Source organism: Schistocerca nitens, chromosome 4 (assembly GCF_023898315.1).
Source record: "Schistocerca nitens isolate TAMUIC-IGC-003100 chromosome 4, iqSchNite1.1, whole genome shotgun sequence".
Taxonomy (NCBI): Eukaryota; Metazoa; Arthropoda; class Insecta; order Orthoptera; family Acrididae; genus Schistocerca; species Schistocerca nitens.
The window spans coordinates 647,636,680-647,652,683 of record NC_064617.1 but is presented as its reverse complement, the minus strand read 5'-3'; positions in this window follow the sequence as shown (position 1 = coordinate 647,652,683).

Sequence of the window (16,004 nt, the reverse complement as noted above, 5' to 3'; positions counted from 1 at the left end):
CGATGTGGAAGTCTTGAACCAAGCTGTGTTACAATATTATCCAATACCTGTAAGTAAACCTGTTTGTATTTTGATGTAACTGGATTGCCAGTGCATTTTTCCATCATTTCAGTTCTATTCATGGAAGCTTCAGGTTGTGAATAAGTCCAGTGTTTCATTGAATTTAAAAAGTTGATCAATTTATCTTCATTTCTTAAGTTATTTATGTAGGCTATGCATTCCGAGACTATTGTTACAGAACTTTGGGTCATTGTTTCTTTTCTGAATAATGTTGGAAAGCAGTTTAGTTTTTAAAAATACTTTTAAAAACAGAGAGAAGAAAAATAGTGTGAAAGCCTAGGAGGCTATTTTTGAAATCTACAGACTTCTCTTGTAGTCTTTGCACTAGATTCTGTCAGTTACCTCATTTAAAACCTCAATTACCCCCGGACTGTTTTTGTGAATGGCAGTTATTAATCTGGGATTACAGCTCCATTTCATTTCACTGTTGGGAGGAATGCATTTACCAGCAATATTGTTGATAATTGCTTTTGGGAGGCTGGTGGAAGAAAGCACGAATACCCTAAAGTGCAGATGAAAAATTCCTTAGATACTCGTATTATACAAGAACAGCTCTGTGCAAAACTAAATTTAAACAATGTGCAAAACAGTGAGTAAAAAGTACTAGGAGGGCAGTTTCACAGCCTTTAGTTCACAGGCCTTTCAATTCTCCTGCTAGAACGGAAGCACCATCATCGGTCTGGATCACCAGTTTGTTCTTCATATCATAATTCCGAAACATGTTGCTTGGTGCAGTAAATAAAGCAGTACCAGTTCTGACTTGGCTAACATCATGAAAACCAAGAAAATGTTCTTGGATATCCACTAGTCTCACAACACTAGAGGATAGTGACGGGTCTGAAATGTCTGTTGCTTTGTTCATAATGTAAGCATAAAATGAGGTTCTATCCAAACTTGAATGCATATATTCACAAACCACCTCATTTATACAGTCCATCAGTTGGTTCTGTTTAGTTTTTGAAAATCCATGGAAATGCTAATTTTCTTCTTGTGTGTTTTGAAACCTTCGTTTCTATTTAGCCCAAGTTTAAAAATGGGTCAATTTTCTGGAATTCAGGGACTCTTCTGTCTCAGCACAATTTCTGAAAGGTAGCTCCTTCTTACACGAAAGACTTTTCACATTAATTAGAATTTTAATGAGGTTCATTAACTTTCATATCATTGTTGTGTTTAATTGTCATTAGTTTGTGATGTTCATTAAGTAGCTCTGAAATACTAAATACTTGTTTGCATAGTTCTTTATATAAAATAAACCTACTTAGAGCGTCTTCAGAAGAAGCATGCTGTTCTAAACCTCTGCACAGATTTTTAGATAGTCAAAACCCTACGTGGATCATACAGTTTTTCTTGTACTTAAGAGCAAACATAGCAAGCAGAATAATTTCCTGTTGTAGGGCTACCACAATCTACTTGCACTGCTCGATCATGAACTTTGGAATGCATGTTTTTTGAACTTATCTTTCTGAAGGTGTACAGCTGGTGTTTGATATCCTTTCTCCAAAATTTAAAGTTGTTCATTTTCAAATCTCCTTGAAAATGAAAGCTCCTGCAAGGAAATAATGATGTTCTCGTTCAAAAGCATTAAATCTGTCGTCGTACAAGGCTGGGCTTCATCCATACTCACTGCACACAGGACGAGAAAACTAGAGGCCTCCCACGCCACTAAAGCGCACGGCAACACGGCAGAGGCAGCCTATACCACCTTCAATTCCTAGTAATGATGTCAGATTACCACAGCAACCGAGTGTTTGCAGGCAGCCTGGCATGTGCCTGGCCTCCTCACCGTATGCTACTTGCCTCCAGTTGCCTTACAGTTTAGGGTCAAGCTTTTGTACTTTAACTTGCTCCCTAGTGCTGGCAGTTTAGAAGAATTGAAATAAGCTAATGTCTTTTGTTCTCGCTAACAAAATGCATAAAGATTTATTGTAAAAAACAAATAGTGCTACTGCTGCAAACTACTTATGCCACACAAAAGTGAGGCGGCCTGGCCTCCCTTGCCTCCTCTGATCAGCCGCCGCTGGATGGTGCATTTCTAACCTACAGTTATTTGGAAAATTTAGGTAGATTTAACGTCGCCTGCCCTATTCTGATCTTATTATCATGACGCTTTCATCCACCCTGTGTATGTACTTACCAGCTCAGAATTATTTAACAGCTGGACTAGTCAATCATTTTACAAGATGAACCGTAATCCTGCTTAAATGTCAGTTTAAACTTTTACCTTTTTTATATTATAAAAAATCTTAATGTGGAGTCAATAAGCATGATGTACTGCAGACATTCAGGACAATCTTTATTATTATTATTATTATCATGGGGAAGTTTGATAATTTTAGTTTCATAGTGGGAATATTTTAACAACAAAGAGAGTAACCAATTTTTCCAAATGGTCATGGGCAACAAGGTGAGTTCATAGGTGAAGCTAATCAATGGACCGCCACAAGGATCTGACCTGGCTCCTCTCTTGTTTAGTTGCACATATTGGATATGCCAGAAACCACGCCAGGGAAGTTTGGGTTCACTAATGACTGGGCACACTCAATGATACATAGTCCTTATTGACCAATGATTTACCAATTACTCATTTATATTTCTGTAAATGGAGGTTACAGCCAAGTGTCAAAACAGAAGTCCCAATGTTTCACATAAACAACAATTTGGGCAGCTTACAGTCTACTTTGAAGCAAGACTACTCAGACATAACAGAAATCCGAAAATCTAGGAGTCACACCCTATAGAATACTTAGTTATGAACAATATCTGTTACGGTCAACTGCAAAAATCAAAACTCAAAGTAACATTCTACAGTAACTCTGTGGTTCATCACAGGGATAGTCTGCATTGACAATCCATACTTTCGCACTTGGATTGATCTACACTGTTTCATAATATTGTTCCATAGCTTGGATGAATAGTATTTACACAAGACATGTTGACACACAACTCAGCCATACCATGCATCTTATAACTGATACAATCAGACCAACACACCTACACCTACTTCACAGCTACCAATGCTGAACAACATGTCTGTGGCAGAAGGGCAACTGTATGAAGGGAGAGGGGGGGGGGAGAGGGGGGGGGGAGAGGGGGGGGGAGGGGGAGGGGGAGGGAGGGAGAGAGAGAGAGAGAGAACTACAGAAAAAAACCTCACCTTCCTGTTCACAACCATCAGTAGAGGTAGTATTCGCTCTCATCACCGACCTTGGAAAATGCAATGATGTTGGTTAACAATGGTTTTAATACTAATGGTCACTGGAGACATACATGGTAGATTAATGCTACAATGGAACAACTTAAGGTGCTCCGGAAAGGCTCAAAATCATGAAAAGTTCAATTTTTACTTTTTTGCGTTTTCTGAATCTGCAGACTATTACCTTTTAATAGATATATAATTTATTCAATTCCGAAGACTACAACTATTTTTAAATTTTTTTTGAAATGTGTTCTACATGGGCGTGACCCACTGTGGCGCTGTTAAACTGCTGTCAAATAGTGTTTTTATTAACGTCCGTGTTCATCAGGTACATTTTAGTGATGTGAGATAAAGTATAAAACCTATTTTCAGAGACTTAGCAGCACCTGAACTGTTGAAAAAGTGTATTCACGGAAAAACTCAAAACCCCAATGAAGGTGTAAATAGTGTTATATGGTCGACAATCCCCAAGACTGTATTTGTTGGAATAGAAACACTTCACTTTGGTGTGTATGATGCTGTTGCGACTTTCAATGATGGCAACATTGTAAGGTGCAAGGTATTTAGAAATATGGGAATGAAGATAGGTTCTAACATGGTACGAGCGATGCTTGCTTTAGACAAGGAACGCCTTCGGGCTGCAGACAGGGCTGTAAAGAGTCTAGAAATACAAGCAAGAGTAAACAGGAGGAGGAACAAGAGGAAGCTGGAGGAGGAGTTTGCAGAGGATTAAGATAATCCATCCTATGGACCTGGAATGCACTAAAAAGTTAATCCAATCTTTGTCGCTCGATTCCCAAAACTTTTATTTTCTCATACTAATTACATGTTTTCTAAGGATCTTCCAAACATATTTGTTTCAAACTTTCAGTAAATGTTACACAGTACCTTCTGCATAATTTAACACAGCCTTTTTCCAAAAAACTGTATATTTTTGAATATATAAATAAAAAATTGCAAAAAAAATGTTGTGAATTTTCATTACAATTGAAAAAAATCATCTTTAATAACTGAACTAAAATTTTGTAAAATCCCTGTGTTAAGTTGTAGCCCATATTCCAATAAATAATCTGTAAAAAGTTCAACTTCCTACCTCAAATACTTTGTGAGGAAAGATGTAATTTATAAGCGTTATTTTAACATTGCAAGTATAGGGCGTTCCGGAGCCCCTTAAGATGTTATGCACAGGGTGATTGTAATTTAAGTTAAACTTTCAAAATGCCGTAGAAATAACACCCCTGGTCAGAATGATGTCAAATTGCAAAGGAATATTATTGCAGAAGGGGAAAATGTATGGCAGTATAAAAAACAGTGTGGAAATTGATCGACAGATGGCACTGTATGTGTCAAAACACGTAAATGAAGACACCTGTCATGCCCACGACCCACTGAAGTTGTTACAAACATACTGGGTACATGGCTTTTCCTCCTTTCACATCTGCAACGTTTGCCACGACTGTCTCAATGCAGGATTGTGCTCTGCTTGTAAAGCTGTATTACAAGAATGATGACTGTGCACATGTCGCTCTGCAGGAGTTCCAGGCACTGAAGGTTTTGAAAAAAGGCGTTGGTCCGATGACTGCCTTGGATCAGGAGAAAATTATTTGGAAATTAGAAAAGACATGTTCTTTTGGTGTGCAACCTGGTAGAGGGAGGAAACAAATTGATTCCACATCAGTGGAAGCAGTGGCCACAACAATGCAGGAGGAGATAAGTGGTGATGTGCAAATGTGTAGTGCACGGAGAATTGCTCAAACATTGGACACACCCGCGAGCATGGTGCGTAAAATCCTACAAAATATACCTCTTTGCTATCCATTCACAATTACTCATGTGCATGAGTTGCTTCCTGTTGACCTGCCAGCAAGAGAGACCTTTGATATAGAATTTCTTGCTCGCATGGAAGTGGACAATGATTGGCCATACAAGATTTTGTGGACAGACGAAGCCCACTTCCACCTCACAGGATATGTCAATACACAGAATTGTTAAATATGGGCAACAGAAAATCCACACGCAAATCAACCAGTACCACTTCATCCTGAAAAGGTCACTGTGCGGTGCGGGTTTACGGCATCATTTATCATAGGGCCACATTTTTTCGAAGAGAAAGGTTCTTCCAGTCCTTTTACCTGTACCGTCACTGGTATGTGCTATGAGCGTCTTTTGTGCAACCATGTCATTCTAGCTCTCCAACAGAATGGATGTGTGGATGGGATAACTTTTATGTAACGTGGCACACCTCCGCACATTGCAAATCCAGCTAAGCAGCTGCTGAAGTGCCATTTCAGAAAAGCTAGAGTTATCGCCCGCCATTTCCCTGCAGCCTGGCCATCCCTATCACCTCATCTTAATCCATGTGACTTCTGGCTGTGGGGCTATCTGAAAGATGTTGTGTTCAGTGTTCCAATTGCAAACTTGGCTGCACTGAAGACACGCACTGTGCAGCACATTCTGGACATGACACGGGAAACACTTCGATCAATTGTGGAACATGCTGTTTCTCGATTTCAACTTGCTGCAGAAAATAGTGGACAGCATATTGAACATGTTTTGCACCAGTCACACGGAAATTAATAATCCAATTTGATTTAGATTGATGCTTTTCATACATTTTTTGGCCTCAGGACAATTAATAGCCGAAGTTATTGGTGCTTTTTATGTGGTTTTTGGCATCAGGACAATTAAAAACCAATTTTTCCTATCCGATGTGATATGATCTTGCTGTGGTGGATGGGCTTCCATAACTAACAGTATTACACCTGTATACCTATGCACACTGAGTAGTACAGTTTGTTTAACGTCAAATGTACACCTTAGGCATTGTTCTGCGATTCATTTGTCATTTGTGGCCGACTACTATTAAATTATGATGCTTACGGTGTCATCTATTGCTACATCTTTTAAATATTTATTTTTCTTCTACCATACATTTTTTCAGATAATATTCCATTGCAATTTGACGGCATTCTGACCAGTAGTGTTATTTCTACAGTAGTTTGAAAGTTTAAATTTAATTATAAGCTTTGAACTGACTGCAAGATCAGGCCGCTTCTTGGCCAAAACAAACCAACAGTGGCAAGTGTTCCAATTCTCTGTACAAGTGGAAGAAAGTAACATCTCCAAGTTCTGATTGTGACACAGGAAAGCAGACTCTTCACCATATAGTTCAAGAAAGTTCTCCAAGAGCTTTCCTTTGTGACCTATTAGAGTTCTAGGTGATGACAAGGGGATCCATAGACTACATTCCTGGTCTGGTAATCCTGTTGAGGTAATTGTGAATATAAATTTTTAAATACCGCACCCAGTGCTACAACATATCAGTATTGAATATAGCAAATCCATTAAGAGGGTACAGACAAATTTTACCTAAGAAAAGAGTGATTAGTGTGTTCTGATTTTGAACAACAGATTACGTACAAATTATTTACTGAACTATCCATTACAGAAATCAACTGCTAATTTTTGAAGGTGGTGATACTGATCACACAGCTTCTACTGAAATAAATTGTCTAACATATAAAATAACACTCCTTGATAGTCAGTTGAATATTAATTACCAAAAATGGATTTTACAGGGCAGTATGGACAAATACATCCCAAGATCAGTTTGCAGAAGAATAATGATACTGAAAGAAAGAGATGTCATTACGGTTGTTGAACAACCTATTTAGAGCAGTGCAAGTTTTTAACAATTACACATTGTAGTCCCATTAATAATGCTATGATGTTTTAAAGATCTTCAGAGTATCTTTAACCACTCTCCAGGAGGTTCCACAGTTTACATTTTCAGTATCTTTCTGTGTTCTTTAACTGGTCTTTATTTTTATATTGGAAGGCTTATGTCAATCATATTATTTTGATGTAAATGTTTCTTTGTATAACGAAAAGAGCTGCAACTACTTTTTCTCACTGATAGCCCTTGAGTTTCTCTCAAACCTTTAATTCCTAGTAATATTTTTGCTATCATAATTACTTCATATGAGTGCATTACAATAACAAGAATATTTACTCTGAATTTGCTCCATTGGGAGCTCTATGCTACACTGTTTCAAATTACACCCTGCAGGTGCTACTTTAATTAAATGTAAGAAATAAATGTTGCAGTACATCTGTGCCAGTTGTTTCAAGATCTTATGACAAACTACGAGGAATTTCTTGTTTACAAAGCATTCTTTTTATCTGCTACTTATGAACATGAGTCATCTGCAAGGAGCAATGAATGTGTCTGTCAAAAATTGCAGGATTCTGATGCATTTCGTGAAAGACATAATCAATTCATCCAACCTGATAATCTCTGCAGTGTTGTTTAGTATAAAGAGCCTTAGTAAAATTGAGGGCTGCTACTAGTCGTGACATTAGGCATAGATTATGATCAAACTAGCCACAAAAGATGCGACATTATTCCGTACAATTTTGATTTGACACATCCAATAGAAACTTTTGCTTTTTAATGCATTGATGTAACTATGTAATGCACAGTGAGATCAAGTACAGTTTGACATTAAGTCTTACAGATCAAGACAGTGTTACTACTAAGTGGCTGTTGAAAGTTTTTAATAATTCCTTGGATATTGTACACCAAGAAACTGATATCTTAAAGCCAAATGCAGAGTTCAAATACACTGTGTGTGCTTTGAGATCTGTAGGGAAAGACTTCAGAATGAAAGTATTTAAACAGTATGTGGTCTTTGGTAATCACATACACCCCATAAATTCTATAATCAAGGGTGACATACAAAGCATTACTGTGAAGTATTCCTGGCACTAACATGATGATTGTTGCTATTTTAATGCACTTATTTCACTTTACTGGAAAAATTATCAGTCACGACCAGATGTGTCACATGCATGCATATCTGATAGGATTTCGTGTCTTGGGCACTAGTGTTTTTGGCCTGTTTTCACTTTCAATTATAACAGCGCCCACATGTTTGTATATTAGACCAGGAAAAGAGTAGTACTACAATTGAAAGTGAAAATAGGCCAGGAACAGGAATACCTGACAAATTCCTCGAAATATGATTGGTAATATTTCATTAAAATAAAACAAAGCCAGAATGGTAAAATAAATATGCTCTTTTAGTAGTTATGTGTATGAATCTAAAATATGTGAAGTAATTATCCATCAAGTATAGACAGACCAGGTAAATGAACGCTGTAGTATGTCTCATACAAATATAAGCTGCTTCAATTATCGGTATAAGTGAATCCACAAACTGAACTTGTATTTACCCAACTATAAGACAGCCCCATGTTTTGAAGAGGCTAAAATTACGTAATCAATGAATGTGCAATTTTTGCAATACAAGAACAAATAAAAGAAAAAGACATATTTTACATGCATTTTTATCTCCACAACTTTTTTATTACTATCTAGGCCATTATTCTGTGGTATCACTAACTTACATATATGATTTTGTTGTCATGAGTATCAGCATTTAAATTTGTAAGCTTACTGCCTTTGCTTCCTCTCTGATATCATATTCTGACCCATCGGTTGGGTATGATGGATTCAAAGGGCTTCCTTCGTTTCCCTCCAGAGTGAGGGTTGGTCTCCTTGAATAAGCAACCCACTGCATTGGCCATCACACCTGAGCTGTGGAGACCATTCCCAGCATCCATTACTTGAAGCTGTGAGGTCATGCAACAAGGAATGATTACTAGGTCTGTATTGTTCTTTGAAATCAGATCCTTAACTTCCTGGGTGAGAAGTCCTCTGAAAGAACCCAGCACCAGCATCTGCCTTCTCTTAAGCAAACAGCCTGTTGTTCTGTTCCAATCTATCTTCAACCAATCCAGCACTGTCATTCACCATCCATCTTTGTGATATTTTCTCTATGTTGCTGTGTGTCTGTGGCCTTTATTTCATGAATCACTATTAACTTAAAACCTGTAAATTCCCGGTTCTTTAAAGAATCAAACTCTGATGTATAAAACAGCTTCCTACGTCTGAATACTTGACAAATGGGTTAATGTGTTAAATATTTGACTTCAAGAATGTAAACAAGAAAAGTTTGAGAAAGGACTGAAATTATGCTTTAACACTTTAAGACGAGCGATGTAGCTCCTTGTCACACAGATTATATCTCAAAAAGATGAGTGACGTAGGACCTATGTCGGTCCCTACTAAGATTTGTAAATACATTGTGCTATGTGTATCGTCTGTATAAATATACTCTAATATGTTTCAACTACTGCAAAAAAGACAGTTGGTAGCACATTTCACCCTTAATGGTGGAAAAGGAAAACTGACAACATTGTGCGTTACTTGCCTTGCGCCATTCATGTTCTCCTTGTTGCCATGGCCCGTGCCTCACAAATCCAGAAACTGGGACGAGGGGGGTTGGAACTTTCATTTCACAGGCGAGACCATTTGCTGTTTGTGAAATGCGAAGACACTAGGATTGTATTTCTTTGACAGTAAAACGCAAAATGGCTGGATTCAGTGTCAATGTCAGAACAGAATAAGGAATAACAGAAGATGAAACCCGTCTGTATTTTGAATGATGATAAAATAAAGTTGGTGCAGACCACAGCTACCAGGTAAGAGGATGACTGAAAAATTCTTACATTTTCTACAAAACCTTCCAGCAAACATCTTGTTGAATTCATCACTGAATTGGCAGCAGCACTGGTGAACAAAGTTGAATCAACTTACATTAAAACAAAACAGACTAGTTGAAAAACTTTTCCTACATTGATTACAGCTACAGAACTGTCAAAATGCTCTCTGATGAGATCTAAGGTTTTTACAGAACGAAGCAAGGCAAAAACATGGGAAAGTAGCAAAAAAAGGTATCACATACTATTGGGAAGAATGTGACATAGGATTTTGTTTTCTGACATTCTTTGGAACTTTTCACGCAGTACTAAAGCAAACGTAACAAAGCAGTTTTCAATACAAAGCTACATTTTCAAACTGTTTTACCTTTAGTACCAACAACTGCTAATTGTATCTCCAGTTAGGAAACAAAAGACTAAAAAGATTTTTTGTAGTTGCAAAAACAACACATTTTCATATCCATATAAAACAACTGTCACTGCTGTAAGGCTAAGTTTCTTTTTGATATTTCATAGAAAAAGTATCCCTTTTTCACACGCAGTAAACTGGCTTATATTTTGTGCATTAGTACCAACTACACAAAATTCAGAAAAACTACAAAAAAGAAGAGCACATGCCAGTTGAACTACATCCTAGCTGCCCTGTCCTCAAAGTGTCAATAAGTTTGTTGGAAGTCACCAATTTCTCTCACTGTCAAAGACTGGATCAAATAGTCCTGGTAATTTGCAACCCATTTTATGCAAAAGTCAGTTTTTCAAACACCTCAATGTTTATGTCACATCCCCTGAACTATGTGCTGTACAATTATATAAATTTGCACGTACTTTCAGTGGTATAGGTGGATACTGTCTGCAAACTGTGTTACAAATAGAGTTAGTAGTAAAGAGGTAATAAATTAAAACATAATGTCTGATGCTGCTGTTATACTGTGTAAATGTAGTAATCATCATTTTGCGGGGAATTCAACGAGAGCGAGTTTCCAAAAAAGTTCAAAATTATGTGTAATGTTTGAGAATGAGAGCACTTAGTGACTACAACAAATACTAGCTGGATAAATTGGAGGTATTTGTGCACCTTCAGTTAAACTGCTTGAAGAAAAACACAGTTTCTAACTTAGTATATTTGTCTTACTGTGTCAAACTTTTAACATAATGTTATACCTCTTATTGAGTAGATTATGATAGCATTTTAAATTTTTTAATTCGCCCAATAACTCTTGAAATATCGAAAATCAAATTTTTGCTGCCCTCAGAAGCAGATATGCAGCCTGTGACTGTAACTGGTTTCCGAGATAGTCGCTTTGTAATATAGATTAGTCACGTATCATCTGCTTGAACCGTTCATGGACTGTGAACTTGTAGATCCATGTATCTTATTACAATCCCAGTTGTTATTTTAGTGCATGAATAATTCCTGCAATTTATTTACTGTTCTTACAGCATTGAGCATAAAAGCAAATTGAATATTGCTGTTACTTTTAAAAAGCTTATCATTGCAAAATTCATATGCTAATGTGATAAAAACTGCAGCTCGATTTAAAATCCAAACTATGTTTTCCTCTCTGACCCCAAGTGCTGAATTGGCTCGTCACTTGATGCCAACTTCGAAACAACAGTGCTGTGGAGCAGTAGCAAGCTTAGTTCCACTGTTGTACTATGCTTTAGGTGTTTTCTGCAAACATATTTTTGTTAGCATCAATTTGTCTCCTGTATAAATGTACGCTATTGTTGATAATCTGCCCCACTTGAAATGCCAGTCCAATTCGAAACTACATATGGATTATGTCAAACTGTAGTTAAAGTGGGGTATATGTTCATAAAAAGCATAGAATACAGAATGCATACCCATAGCTGGCACCGCTCACCACTCCCCTTCCTCTGTTTGTCCTAGTGCTTTGTCTCCCCCTTCTGAAATCCCAAATTAAATCTGCTCATGAACACAACTACCAAAGCTGCTTCTGCAAATGTAAGACAGCCCCTATATATAAAGGTATTGACCTTTGCAGCCAAAAGATAATCTGTGGATTTAAGATGACAGAATTAAATAAGTGTACACAGATGAAAGAGAAGACGTTGAGCAGTTAAAATGTGCTTCAATGACCACAGGCATAGAGGTTTTTTTTTTTTTTTTTTTTTTTTTTTTTTTTTTTTTTTTGCTGCAACTTCTTGTTGATATGGGTTGCTGAATGTGCAGTGAATCCTCTGAATGGTGGTCTTTACTCACTCTATTGTTTGCATTCCGCCAAAAGACGATTCAGTTTTGTTTTTAACATGCATAAATCTGTGCTTAATAGAAGGCCAGAAGAAAAAACTAACTATGAGTTGGCTACGCATGTGAGAGTAGCTTTCATCATCCAACACAGAAGAGAGCTATGATGAACACCCTAATACACAGAGTCAGGATTATTTCAGACAAGGGGCACCACAGCTTTGTGATTACCTATCCGATGACTGTGATAGAAGCCAAGGCAGAATGCTGTTCAGACACATCAGGACGACTAACGCATAGTGGAGCTTCCATATATAAGGTCCGTGTTTTAACGTACTTAACACTAGGAAGATTATAATTATTTTAAACAAATTTGTTAATTAACCTGCATATGCCTTTGTTCTCAATTATATTTCATTATTGTTCATCATTGGTGTAAATATGACTGTGTGTAATTTTTTAAAAATAACTTTTAAATATTTGTTCTGCATATGCAGGTTAATTAACAAATTTCTGTAAAATAATTATAATCCTCCTACTGTTAAGTGCATTAAAACATGGGCCTTATATGTAAGAGCTTTGTAACAACTCCTCGAAAGTAATGTGCTCCTAAAATAGCGTAAAACATCCCTGATTTATTTTATGAGCATAACATGGAGTCATACGGTCAATGACATACCTGGCATAATTTAATACTAAAAAATCATCAATAAAGTAAGTTATAAAGCGCCTAGTGTATCTACAAATATGACTTGTTCTCAATCAAAATCACAAGTGTCACTAATATATCCAATGTATAATACTACCATTGATGATACTACCATAGATACTTGAAAATTGCCTACAGCCGAAATTGCACAACTGTATATGAAATAAGACAATGGTAGCTGAAGGTATCATGAAATCTTTCAAAAATTCATCACAGCTGCAGACCCTATCACCTTTAAAATTAAGAAAATGTTGCGACCTGTTAAAGATAATCTTGCTCTGAGAGTACCACCGATTTATAATCTTCCTTGTGAGTGAGGGACTATTGCTGATTGCTGTGTGGGGAATCAGCATCATGTTAAATACAGGCATTTTGAAAAATCAGCAGTGGCAGTGCACAGCCACTTAAACACAAGATTTTGTTTCCATAAGTGAGAACCCTAGCTTACACAAGATACACACCATCTATGCACTTGAGAAGAAAGAACACAGTGGAAGACTTCCTGTAGTTCACCACCTGGTGCAAGTGGAGGCACTACAAGCGACACTGGATAGAGTGCGCAAACATAATCTATGGAAGTAGATGACGCTGCCCGAGTACCTACCATTTCCAAGGTCTCATTATGATGCGACCCAGCAGTCCAAATCTGGCTCTTGAATGATTCAACCACCAGCCCAATGGACACACACAAGGGCCCTTACACACTATGTCAGGTGCTAATAATGTCTCACCAGAGTATACAGCATCTCCATACCCTTCTCAGTGATCACTCAATATCTGACACTATTTGCACCTCTTATACACCCTACCAAGTCTGGTAACAACACAAGCATGAAAAACATTAACACATCACCTGATCATGCCTCCTGTGTGCTTCACTTTTTTTTGTCATGCAGTGTATTCTGTACTGCTGCCATGTAACTCAGTATTACATATTTCTTGATTTACATGTTCATTAAGTTTGTAACACGTCACGAACAGCAATTCATTCAACGTAAAATGGATTGTCAACTACCTATTTTTATAGCTGAAGAGTCTCAATATTACATTCCTTTTACAAGATTCCTAACAACTAACTATTGCTACCAATAATTTTTCCAATTAGTAATTCAAAACATGGCTTCCTCCAATTACCTAAGAGGTTGGTAATTTACAATTTTCAATCTGCTGTCCTTTTACACAGCTGCCAAGTTGGTAGGGTAAAGATTATAGGATGAATTCATATGCATGTTTAAAACTAGCTTCTAGTCGTAACAATTAAAATTTTCCATTGTTTCCTTATACCACTTCAAACTACCAGAATTGTTCAACAGCCTGTGATTTTGATTACTGTTTAAGGATTCAGGTGCCTACAAAAAGGAAAAACTAGCCAATAATGAAACAACAAAAAGTGAAGCATCAATTGGAGTCTATAATGAATGTCAAAGATTTGATTACTAATTACGTATATGCAAGAGAGTTATTCATGAGGTTATCAGTATGCATGCAACAGCATGCACTATCAATATGTTCCAAAATGCTGTGCATAAAAATTAGATTTTTCTGGGGCTCATACACCTTGTTACACTGGTGATAGAAAGGTAGAGTCAAGTGTTTTGAATGGCCCTTGGACTAGGGACCATTTGCATAACAGGAGGATTGTCTTAGTGTAACTATCCTGCAGTACAGGTTCAACTTTTGAATATTGCATGCTTCCCCCAGCTTCAGCAAATGGAGCAAATAAGTTGATTTCTTTTGCATTAGATGTGGTCTACAGTGCATCTTAAGGGGGATGTACCATTTAGTTCGAGGGCAGTTCCTGAGAAAACTGGAAAAATGTTTCTCACCTTTTTATGCTGTCACTAGTGGATATAAATAACAAATGGCAACAAATTCCTAAAATTTTAATGGTATATTGCCTAGGCATTTATCTAGAAGTGTCGTCTTCCCATCATCTTCAGCCACTATCAAGAAATGCCCTGAAAAGATTGTTTTTTGGGTACTAAACTAAGCTGGGGATGCCAAACAGCTATATACAGCAAATGGCTGAAACTTTATGACATATTCCTAAAAATCCCAATCTTGAAAATTTTCTTTATAGCTTCACCCATTTCCGAGACACAGAGGTTCAAAGTTACTCCACTTGTAAGATAAAACAATCACTTAAAATCAGGTGTGAAGTGAAAATATAGTTTATAAAGTGACACAGCATAGAAAACATGCTTTAAAATGTCTCCATCATCATCATAAAGGTTCTGGGAACCCTACATTAATGTACTGAATCACATGCAAAATTTTTGCATACATAAAATCCAGTCTGAGGTGTAACGTTAGTTCTGTGTTATTTCAATTTCATGTAAGTCCACTATCATAATTTTACTGACCCATAAATTTCTTCTAATATGAGTGGCAGCCAAAAAATGCGCTTATCGGAGCATAAAAAGGCAAATTTGCTCCTGTTTAACGGACAGACTGAAAAGTGGGAACCAGCTGCCTCAGTCTACCTTCCTCAGCATTTTTAAAAAAATTCTAAAATATTTTGGCATGCAGACATATTTGCACTTTTTTAAGATGGAAGGAGACAGGAAAATAATACAGAATGAAGGAGGCGATGGACGCAGTGGCAGTGAAACATAGTTGACAGTGACAGAACAATGCTAGGAAAAGAGAGAAGGAGACAGTGTCAATGAGAGAATAATGAAGAGAAGGAGAACGTGGAAGTGGGTGAGAGCCAGTGATAAAGAGAGGCGGAGTCGGTGACGACAGCAGCAGTGGGAAGGAATGAACGAGATAGCTGCAGTAAGAGACAGCAAAAGGAGAAAGTGACACAGAGGAGCAAGGACAGAACAAACGAGACTGTAGCTATGAGACAGGGGACTGACAGAGAGACATAGAGAGATAATGACAGTGAGTTGAGTTTGATGAGAGAGAAAGAATGCAATCGAGAGTGGATGGGTACAGTTTACTTACAGTGATGGACTAGTGGGTGTGAGTTACAGTTATGGGAGCTTGTGGAAGTGAGAGGTGAGTGGAAATATCTTTGCACGCCAAAATTTTTGGGAAAATTTTTAAAGATGTTGAGGACAGTAGATTGAGGCAGAGTCTTTCAAACAGGAGCATATTCACCATTGTCCAATAGGACAATTTTTCCACTGGTGTGAAGATGGACAACATATTTAATGCTCCGTTCTGCATATATATTCAATATTTTTGTATGCTATGGGCAGACATAGCAGTTCTCTCTTAGTGACTTGAGTGAACGTAGATAAGAATTTTCCTAACTGTTT